At 42.2% G+C, this 10,951-nt stretch overlaps 1 non-coding gene across 1 annotated transcript; it reads left to right on the top strand.

The window, feature by feature from the left end:
- The first annotated feature begins 657 nt into the window (after positions 1–657).
- LOC131232050 (small nucleolar RNA R71) lies at positions 658–762 on the top strand. The gene has a single exon (XR_009164655.1). It is a non-coding gene; the product is annotated as a small nucleolar RNA R71 (small nucleolar RNA).
- The last annotated feature ends 10,189 nt before the right edge of the window (positions 763–10,951 follow it).

The raw sequence follows: 10,951 nt of genomic DNA, 5'->3' as shown, positions 1-10,951 counted from the left end.
TCTATAACCGTCATACGAGAATCTATCTTTTGCATAAAATCTGTAATTCCCCGCATTGCCTGAGCCAGCTCTTGTATGGGATTTTGAACCGGTTCCTCTTGAGGTTTCACTTAATTTGGATTTTGATTGAAGAAACCTGGAGGAGTAGCCGTTTGTCCATTCCTCCAACTAAAGTTTGGATGATTTTTCCAGCCAGGATTATATGTATTGGAGTTAGATCCAGTAAAAGGTCTTTGATAGTTATTTACGGCATTGGCTTGTTCATTCAACACTCCTCGAAAGGCAGGTATTATAGGACAGTTTTCAGTTGTGTAAATGTTGCAATCACAGATGCTGCAAACAATTTCATTGACCTTATCCTTCTTTCCTTCCATGGCCTCAACTTTCCTTATGAGCGTAGTCACTTTACACTTGAGATCATCCTCTTCTTTCAAGAGATATAATCCACCTTTCTCCTTTAATTGAGTCGGCCTAGACATGGTGTTCGCCATTGGGTAATAGTCCCATGATTGTGTTTTTTCAGCGAGACTATCGAGGTAGTCCCATACCTCGTCGACATCTTTATTAATGAACTCTCCATTACACATTGTCTCGACCATTTGGCGCATGGAAGATGTCAGTCCATCGTAGAAAAAATTTGTAATGCGCCACGTTTCAAATCCGTGTTGTGGGCATGAACTGACCAAATCTTTGAACCTTTCCCAACATTGAAAGAATGTTTCATCTTCCTTTTGGGTAAAGTTCATGATTGCTTTCGAGGGTAATCGTTTTATGATGTGGGAAGAATATTTTTATGAATTCCTCTGCATGTCGTTCCACGTGCCAATGGATCTAGGACACGGTGAGTGTAACCACATCTTAACTTTCTCTTTTAAGGAAAAAGAAAAGAGTTTCAGCCTGATTGTATCCTCGGATATATTAGGAAAACATAATGTAGCTACAATCTCATCGAACTCTTTCAAATGTAAATATGGACTCTCGATTCAAGTCCATGGAATTTGGGAAGGAGTTAGATAACTCGGCTTGATGTCCATTTGTCTTGTGTTTTGAAAAAATCATGCATGAGGGCGTACTCACTCCCGCCGGTTGTAGATAATCTCGTAGAGTACGAGGCGGGGGTGCCTGTTGCACCTCATTCTCATCTTGGGTATCCTCCACCCTTGGTGGAAGTAGAGGAGGTTGGTCTTCAGCCATAACTTCAGTTAACTCAGGGGATTTCGAGCGGTGTCTAGTCCTGCGATGGATAGTCAACCCCTCAACCAATCCTCCTTCAGTCAAGAGACGTCGAGTGTTGTCACGGGCCCACTTGGGCATGAAACACTCGCAGCCCTCAATCAAATTCAAAGCCTAATCCTAAGAAAGGAAAAGAAAATCTAAAAAGAAAGAGAGGGAGAGTTGGAAAGAAATTACCAAATTGAAGCCCCTAAGTTAAGGACCTGCAAAATAAAAACAAAATAAGTTAGATTCTAAAAGAAGAGGAACAATCCTTTTAAAAGAAAGGTAGCAGTAAACTGATTTCTAAAAGAAAGTGGAAACTTCTAAAATAAATTAGGAAAGTCCTAAACTAGAAAGTAAATTACTAAAAGAAAGCTGAAAAATAGAAAGTTGAGAAGGAGCTTACCGAATTAGAAATTTCTATCTTAAAGGCGTACAAAATAGGAAGGTTAGTTTCTAAACAAAAATTCTAAAAATAAATTAAGAAAACAAAATTAGATTCTAAAAGAGTTAAAATTAGAAAGTGAAAAACAAAAGAGAAAAGTTTCTAAAATTAGAGGATTTTTCTAGAAAGGGAAATAACTAACCCAGTTTCTAAAAATAAACTGCTTCCTAAAAATAGAAAAAATACTAGAATTAAAATTTTCAAAATTTAAACCCTAATTCTAAAAGGTAGAAAAAGTAGAGAGATTAGGAAGGAATTACCAATTTAGAAACTTATGTCAAGATCCTACAAAACAGGAAAATAAGTTAGTTCTAAAAATCAAATAAAAGTCTACAACTAAAGTTAGTCAAATTCTAATCTTAAATTAATTCTAAACCTAATTAATTTCAGAAAATCGTATTCCCCGGCAACGGCGCCAAAAACTTGTTCACACCCCAAGTGCAGGGTTGTGATGTAGTAATAAACTCGGTAAGACCGAGGTCGAATCCACAGGGACTGAAACCTGTACATTTCCTGAAACTAGGTAGAAATAGAACTAGCCTAAGATGCGATCTAAATTAAATATAAATTGATGAATAATGGTGAGAGATTAATGTAAAACTTTAAGAAATTCAACGGAAGGAAACAAGGGATTCAGAGGATCCACTTGTCGAGATCAGGGAGATCTTATGCCTGCATCAAGGATTATGGAATTCAAACTGAACTTACTTGATCTGGTTCTCAAGAGATGAAAGGTATATGAATTAGAATGGATTCCATCATCTAACCATGCCCAGGAGACAAAGCAAACAACAGGATTAAACTAATTACCAACCAATCAACAATGTATGATTGTGAAACAGAGTGCGTTACGCACTTACGCTGGCTGATGGTGGGGCCCACATAGCTTTCGTTTTGGGAAATCCACTCCGACCATTCGATTCGCGTCGAAAAACCAGTCAGGAAGGTGTATTTTCGGAGTGAAATCGATGAAGTACACAAGATCTTCTACTCTGTCGTCCATCCTGCGATTAACGGCTGTGATCATGAAGACACTTGTATAGTGGCCAAAAAGACATCTAGGCGTTGGTCTTGGCCATCTTATAAGGCAGGTGAACAGGTCGGATCATCGAGATTAAGAGCGAGTGGGGCCCACAGAGATCGTCCGTCGAATCAGCGTCGGACGCTGTTTCTTTTAAACAAACGGACTTCGGGTCAGTCCGTGGTTGGACCGGACTCTCCGTCCGGTGCACTTCTCGTGCACATGTAGTGTGTACTTTCTCTCACAAAAATGGGTCCCACCTTGATACATGTAATAAATCCGCTCCGTCCATTTGGTTCTTCTCATAATTTAAGGCGTTGAAACCAAATTTTAGGCATATCCAGATCTCAGGTGGGCCCAAAATCAATGGTTTATGGGCTGCTCTAAGCGTTGGGCCACTTCCATAGGTACTGAACAGATGAAATTTGACGTGTACGGTAAATTTATGGTCCTCAAGCCACGTATGGAGTTTCGAACCGAACAGATGATGGAAACCCAGTGATCTTGCATTTTGCCTGACTTTCAGCCGCTAGCTTCGGTTCTGATTTTCGAGGACCCGTGTATAATTTTGTCGCTCTTGGTCTCCTAGAGTCCGTCCCTTGCCTTGGTGATTACGGAGCGTCAAATCCATGCATTTGATACTATTTTTTCAGTCCACGCTCGTGAATACACCCCGCATCACAAACATGATTAAATCAGTCCGTTAAACATTACTATGTTTGTAAATCCAGACAATAATTGGGTCCGATATGCAATATTTAACCCTCAACACGTATAGGCATGTATCATGATGCTATGCTGTCATATACTCATAATCGATATCAATAACCATCATCGACAATCGACCTTGACAATGTGGACATTTAACTAACATTGCCCCCAAGGAATGACCTATATAGAGCCTAACATATAGTGGACTCATGGCCTCACACAAGGGCCAAATATACAACACCATAGGGCCTTACTCAAGAACTTAATACACATCACGATAGGCCTTTCACATGGGCCTAACATACATTACAATGGGCTTCATTGCCTGACCCTCAAATACATCACAATGGGCCTCATCACATAGGCCTCATATACATCACATTGGGCCTTAAACACAGGTTGAAAACACATCACAACGACCCTCAAATATGGGACACAATACATCACATTGGGCCTCAAACACAGGCCGAATGCACATCACAATGGGCCTCAAATATGGGCTGCATATGCATCTCATTGGGCCTCGACAATCGAAATCGAAATCGACAATCGGAATAGGTATCGACAATCGGAATCGGCCTCGATAATCGGCCTCGACAATCAGAATCGAAATCGGCCTCGACAATCAGCCTCGACAATCGGCCTCGACAATCAGAATCAGCCTTGGCAATCGAAATCGGTATCGACAATCGAAATTGACCTCGATAATCGACCTTGACAATCGGAATCGGAATCGGCCTCAACAAACGGCCTCGACAATTAGAATCGGAATTAGAATCGGCCTCAACAATCGGAATCGGCCTCGATGGGCCTAACAAGTCCTAAGGGAAGGTCATAATGTGGCCATTCAACCATCATTGCCCCTGAGGAATAGCCCACATAAAGCCAAACGTATCCATGGTCTCATACAAGGACCTAATACACATCACTATGGGTCTCACTCATGGGCTAAATACTCATCACAGTGGGCCTCGGCACATGGGCCATGATTACATCACATCGGGCCTTGTCATATGGGCCTCACATACATCACAATGGGCCATAACCTATGGGCTTGAAATACACAATAGGTGGGCCCTACATATGGGCCTAATATACATCATAGGTGGGCCCTACACATGGGCCTCATCAGATGAGGTTGGGCTGCATCAATGGGTCTCGTAACATCAAGTGGGTCACACCGATGGGCCTCCTATACAACAAGTGGGCCTCAAATATACATCATAGGTGGGCCCTATCACATGGCCGGGCGGTGTGGATGAATCACATCCATCAAGGTGGGAGCGGCAGAAGGACGGCGTGGACATAAAATACATACATCATGGTGGAGTCCTCATCACCGTCCAAACACGTCCAGCACCGTCCAAATCATCTAGACGGTGTGGATGAACAAATACATCACGGTGGGGCAGCACAGCACCGTCCAAACTGCCTAGCATAGATGGATGGAGTAAATACAACACGTACATTACATGGGGCCCACATCCCATGTGGACGATACGAATACTACTCATCATCAAGGTGGGCCCCACCCATCCAGAAACAGATGGACGATGCGGCTGTACTACATACATTAAGGTGGTGTCCCACCGTCAGATGGATGGACGGATGAAACACGCATATAAAAGGTGGGGTCCACGACCACGTCCAAAGATGGACGATGTGGATACAATAAATACATCATGGGCCTTATCAGACTTGCTGGTTTCCAGGGCAATAGCAGCTGCTTGCTGCATGGGACCCGCTGTCCAGATGGACGGTGGAGAACCACATACATCATAGTGGATCAGCACCGTCTAGACATTGTTCATGTAAATCAACACCATCCAGATCTGCTAGACGATGTGCATACACCACATACATCAAGGTGGTGTCCCACAACACCAAACTGTGTGGATATAGAATATATATACATCAAGGTGGGCCCCACCCCACACGTGCCACATGTGTGGGAAAGCCCCACGCGTTGCTGAAATGGACAGATGGAGTTTATAACTCATCATCTGAGGTGGGGTTCCACCGTCCCTGCCTAATGGACGGTGGAAGTATAGAACACGTACATCAATGTGGGTCCTTTAGCTAGGATGAAACACGTACATTGAGGTGGTCCCACACCACCTGCTGACGTCAATACCACAGCTTCATAGTTGTGGTCCCCACCGTCCATCAATTCATGCTAGGTGAGCCACGATCACGTCTAGACCGCTGGATGGTCTGTTAAAACAAATGGACAACGTTGATGAAACACATAGATCATGGTGGGGTCCACCGTCCCTGCTAGACGGTGCTGGACTCCACACGTGTGGGTCCCACCGTCCAGCCAGGTGGATGGTGCAGATATAACACATACAGGGTGGGTCCCACAGGACCGTCCAGGCATGGACAGCCTGGATATAAAACACATACATCACGGTGGTTCCCACCTGTCCAGTGCATAGACGGTGTGGATGGTGGGACCCACAGCACTTGCTGACGTCAATGGGACCCACAGAGCTTGGTGGCTTCAATACACCAGCTATATAACTAGTGTGTGGTACCCAACCAATCCGTTTTCAAGGTGAGGTCCACGTGGTGTGGCCCTGCCAGCTTGAATCATGGTGATATTTGTATTTTCCCTACATCAGGGTTTGTCCAAGCCGACAACAAGGGTGGGCTCTAGTTGGACAGCAGGGACGGCCCACTGGATGGATGGTCCGGATGCATTGCACATTAAGGTGGCCCACAATAAGGAAAGGAGAGAGAGAGAGAGAGAGAGAGAGATCGGATGAGGTGGGAGGAGCTCCGCCACTATGAGCTCCTCCATGCAATGCATACATCAAGATGGGTCCCACCAAATGTGGGCCCTCAATCATTAAAATCACACAATCAACTCTAAAAAAATACCCACCCTAAGATCTCTTCTTCCTTCTTCCATCAATGCGTTCTACAGCTTTAAGAACGTGATCCAACGGTTGAGATGAGACTTTGATGGTAGAGATGGGAGTTAGGAAGATGGGCCACACATGGCTTCTCTCATAGAGATAGCTTGGACGTTGGGTTGCTTGGAAATGGAGTTTGAAAATGAGAGAGAGAGGATGGGATGTGAGAGAGAGAGAGAGAAATGGGTGTGATGGGTGAAAAGGTGAGTGATGTGTACTTGACATGTAAGGGTGTGTAAGAGAGTTGACTTTAAGGTTGCTCTTGTACTTGACATGAGGTAATTGATGTGCACTTGATTAATGGGACATGTTGTAGAGATTCTCTAGGGATTGCAAACGTGCGGCATTTTCTCAAACTGAATGCAGGCCCACATCTCCTGGCCTGGGTATGGCCTCGGCGCGCGAGACATGGCATCAGAACCGCGACGACGACGCGGTTGCTCGGGTACAAGTATCGTGTCAAGCTGACTCTGGAATATGGGATATATTTCAGGGTTGCGTGCAAATGCCAATAACAGATCGCGGGTTGCCGGAATTCGACTGGGAGGATCGCGGAAGCCTACGGAATGGTACGTGCTAGGATACGGGCCTTACAGTTGAAGTGTGGATCAATTCAAGATCGTCGATCAATTGAAGGTTCAATCGACGGTGTGCATAATTATGCGTAAGTGCGTGATTTTATTTCTAATTTTGAAATTGTGTTATATAAAATGAGTTATTGCGGGATTAAGAAAAACACATGATTGTTTCAGAGAGAGCTAGGGTTTGGAGAAAGGAGATCTAGGGTTCCCTATTTTAGGGTTTGATTATAAGTTGTTCATATCTTATAATTTCGTTTTCATAGCAGATTGCTTGTCACTTTATACTGTGGTTTTTTCCTACAAAGGTTTTCCATGTAACTTGTTATGTTCTCAGTACATGCTCGAATTTTCTTTCTCTGTGCTTATTTGATTTAAATCCGAGTCACATCCAAGTGACGTTTTCGCGCCCAACAAGTGGTATTAGAGCAATCAAGTTATCAGGTAAGGGTTTCAAATTGAATCTGAAGACATGGCATCGAAAAGGACGAATGTTAAGTTCGAGATGGAAAAATTTATAAACAAAAATAATTTTAAACTGTTGAGCATGAAGATCAAAACCATTCTAATTCAACAAAGGTTACAGTAGGTACTCCTTGAGAAAGTAAAGTGTCCTGATACTATGAACAATGGAGTGGTATGAACTGTATCAAAAGGTAATTAACATAATTCAATTGTATTTGGCCAATGAAGTCCTCTATAATGTCATTAGTGAGATAACTACTGCAGGATTGTGGGCGAAGTTGGAGAGTTTTTGCATGACGAGATTGCTCCTCAATCATTTATTTCTGAAGAAGCAATTCTACAATTTGAAGATAGTAGAAGGGACAGATCTCAATGGACACAGCCACAACTTTAATAAAGTACTTTGCAATTGATGTTATAAATGTTGTAATAAAAAACATATAGATGAGCATATGTCATGCTTAATATTATAATTAGAACAATTGGTATATATAAATAGGTGTTATAAGTAGAATGAAGTAAACATAACTGAAATTCAATTAAATGCGTATCCCTGTTGCGGTTTGAACGATAAAGCTTACTAAAATGCACCATCGTCCCTACTACAATCCTAAGAATGCACACCCAAGTACAGATAGCAAAGTAGAAAAGTACTTGGTGGATTCGAGGTCGTTCCATATGGACAAGAGGATAAAAATACTGTTAGAATTAGAAGAATATGGGTTTTTCCCGTTAAGGCGGATTTGAAATTGCATAGAAACAATCAATAAAAGAGAACCAAGGTGTTAGGGATCCACTTTTAATCAATCCTTGATGCTAATTTATCAATTCAATGAGTACTAGGGGTGGGCAGGACCCGACTCAACTCAGCAGATCCGACTCAACTTGAACCGAATGCTAGGGTCGAGTTCGGATCGAGTAGACCCACTCGAATCTGAATCCCGACTGAGTTGAGTTCAGGTTACATAGTAACCCGATCCGACCCAATCTGAAATCTGATCCAGTCGGATCCGATTCGATCCAAAACCCGACTTGGACCGAAATCGGGTAGCATAAAATAAACTTCCTTTTTTTTACCTTTACCATTTCATCTACCCTAAAACTACCTGCACCGACACCACACCAAACCCGATCGGAATCCAAGCCAACTAGCAGCCTAACACCCGATCTTTACCGGTCATCCTCATCCATTCCTCAGGTATGTTTATTTTATAAGTTTTTTTTCTGTGTTTTTTCGAGCTCGAGATCTCGGGTGTAGCCCGCTGGTTGCTCACCCTGGCTCGGAACCTCGTGTGCAGGCCGCTGGTGGTCTGGTCGAGCTCGGGACCTCGGTCGTGGCTCGCCTCGACTGGGGACGGATGCGGATTAGCTATTGAACACGACAGTAGTGAGTTGGCCCCACTATTTTCTATGGTGCCACTTGAGATTTTTATCTGCCTAATTCCTTCCATCATGCCATAAAACGATCTCCCCAAATGTATGGACAGTGTGGATACAATACATACTTCATGGTGGGTCCCACCAGGTGGTTCGACTGATCTTGGGACCTCACTGTCATTGGTGGCCCAACCTGGCTAGATCTCACTAGTGGACCGCTTGGCTCAAGTGCAGCGCCTGCTGGTGGTCTAACCAAGCAAACCCTAACCCTAAACCGCTAACCCTAAGCCCAATTCATAAACCCTAACCCTAATCCTAACCCTAAACCTTAAACCTAACCCTAAACCCTAAACCCTAAACCCTTAACCCTAACCCTAACACTAACCCTAATCCCTAAACCCTTAACCCTAACACTAACCCTAATCCCTAAACCCTTAACCCTAACACTAACCCTAAACCCTTAATCCCTAAACCCTTAACCCTAACCCTAACCCTCCCTAACCCTAAACACTAACCCTAAACCTAATCCCTAAAACCTAAACCCTAACCCTAACACTAACCCTAATCCCTAAAACCTAAACCCTAACCCTAACACTAACCCTAATCCCTAAAACCTAAACCCTTAACCCTAACCCTAAACCGCAACCCCAACCCTAAACCCTAACCCTCCCTAAACCCAACCCGAAACCCTAACCCTCCCTAACCCTAAACCATAAACCCTAAACCCTAACCCTAACCCTAACACTAACCATAAACCCCTAAGCCTAACCGTAACCCTAACACTATCCCTACACCCTAACACAAACCCTTAACCCTAACCCTAACACTAACACTAACCCCAATCCCTAAACCCTTAACCCTAACCCTAAACCTAATCCCTAAATTGCAAAAGTGTTTTATTTATTTGAAATTTTGAATTAAATAATTAGTAGTTAATTTTTTGGAATTACCATTTATATTGCTTATTGCTTAGCTTCTTAGTTCTTATTGTGCATTAGGTAGTTAGCTTAATATGTTTGTATAATTGTATTACATTACTTTTTTGCTTATCTTATTTTTGTGCATTATATAGTTAGCTTAATATGTATTACATTGCTTTTTTGCTTAGCTTATTATTGTGACTTGTGAGTTGTGATTGCGAGTTAGATAATTAGTTTCCCATTGGAGGATTTTTATATGGCCATACATAGATATAGTGTATTTTTGGTGGCATAAAAATCACACAAATTGTCCCATTTTAGACAGTTCAACGTTGGATGGATAGTTTACTTTCATATAACCTATTTAAATGTTCATGCCTGATCTGCGCTTTATCTCCTCATTTCTCTCTAGAAATGTTTCTTCCTTTTCATTTCTAATGTCAAATATCTTCACATTGTTTAAATATTTGGCATCAGAATGTAATGGAAGATTAACTTATCTGGAGAGACATGGGGAGATGTTGCCGGATTTTCGGCGTGGGCATTTAAATGGGAATATGAAAGTATTACAATCTATCCAACCTTAGATGGATGACTAATTTAGGGTTTAGTATAACTCTTTTAGCATTAGATTGCTAATGCTAAGATGATGTAGTATCTTTCAACTATTAGATGGCTAGTGAGGGTCTTTCCAATCCCTCAGGCGGTTTGTTAATTACATCGCCAATGCTATTAGAAGATGAAGGATTAGGTCTAGAAGATGAAGAGGTACCCATTAATATTAGTACCTCACAATCAAGATTACGGAAAAAGCAAAAAAAAATCGGTAGTGTGGGAAGATTTTGAAGAAGTAACCCTAAAGAACGACAAAGTGAAGATACAATGCAAATACTGCAAGACTCAATATGCTAAGTAAGTAGATGGGTCAACCATAACTCTGAAGAAATACAGTCTAAAGTGTCATAAAAAGTGAGAACTCAGACCTCTGGGCAACAAACACTTTCATTTATCCAATCTTTAGTGGATCTGTCGTAAGGTACATTGTTTATCTACAAGTATAACAAAGACCATATGAATAAGTTGATGGCCAAATTTATTATTGCCAATGAAAAATTATTTCAGATGGTAGAGAGTCCTGCTTTTGTCAAATTAGCCAGAGGCCTTAACCCCAGATATAAGAATGTCTCTCATACAACAATAAAGAGAGTGTGCATGAAGATGTATGAAAGATAGAACACTTCTGACCTCGTGGAAGATAGAAAACTTCTGACCTTATAATCTGATCCTCTAGAGACGTGCTT

Source organism: Magnolia sinica, chromosome 17 (assembly GCF_029962835.1).
Source record: "Magnolia sinica isolate HGM2019 chromosome 17, MsV1, whole genome shotgun sequence".
Classification (NCBI taxonomy): domain Eukaryota; kingdom Viridiplantae; phylum Streptophyta; class Magnoliopsida; order Magnoliales; family Magnoliaceae; genus Magnolia; species Magnolia sinica.
The sequence above is the reverse complement of the archived record's forward strand: the minus strand, read 5'-3'. Positions and strand labels throughout refer to the sequence as shown.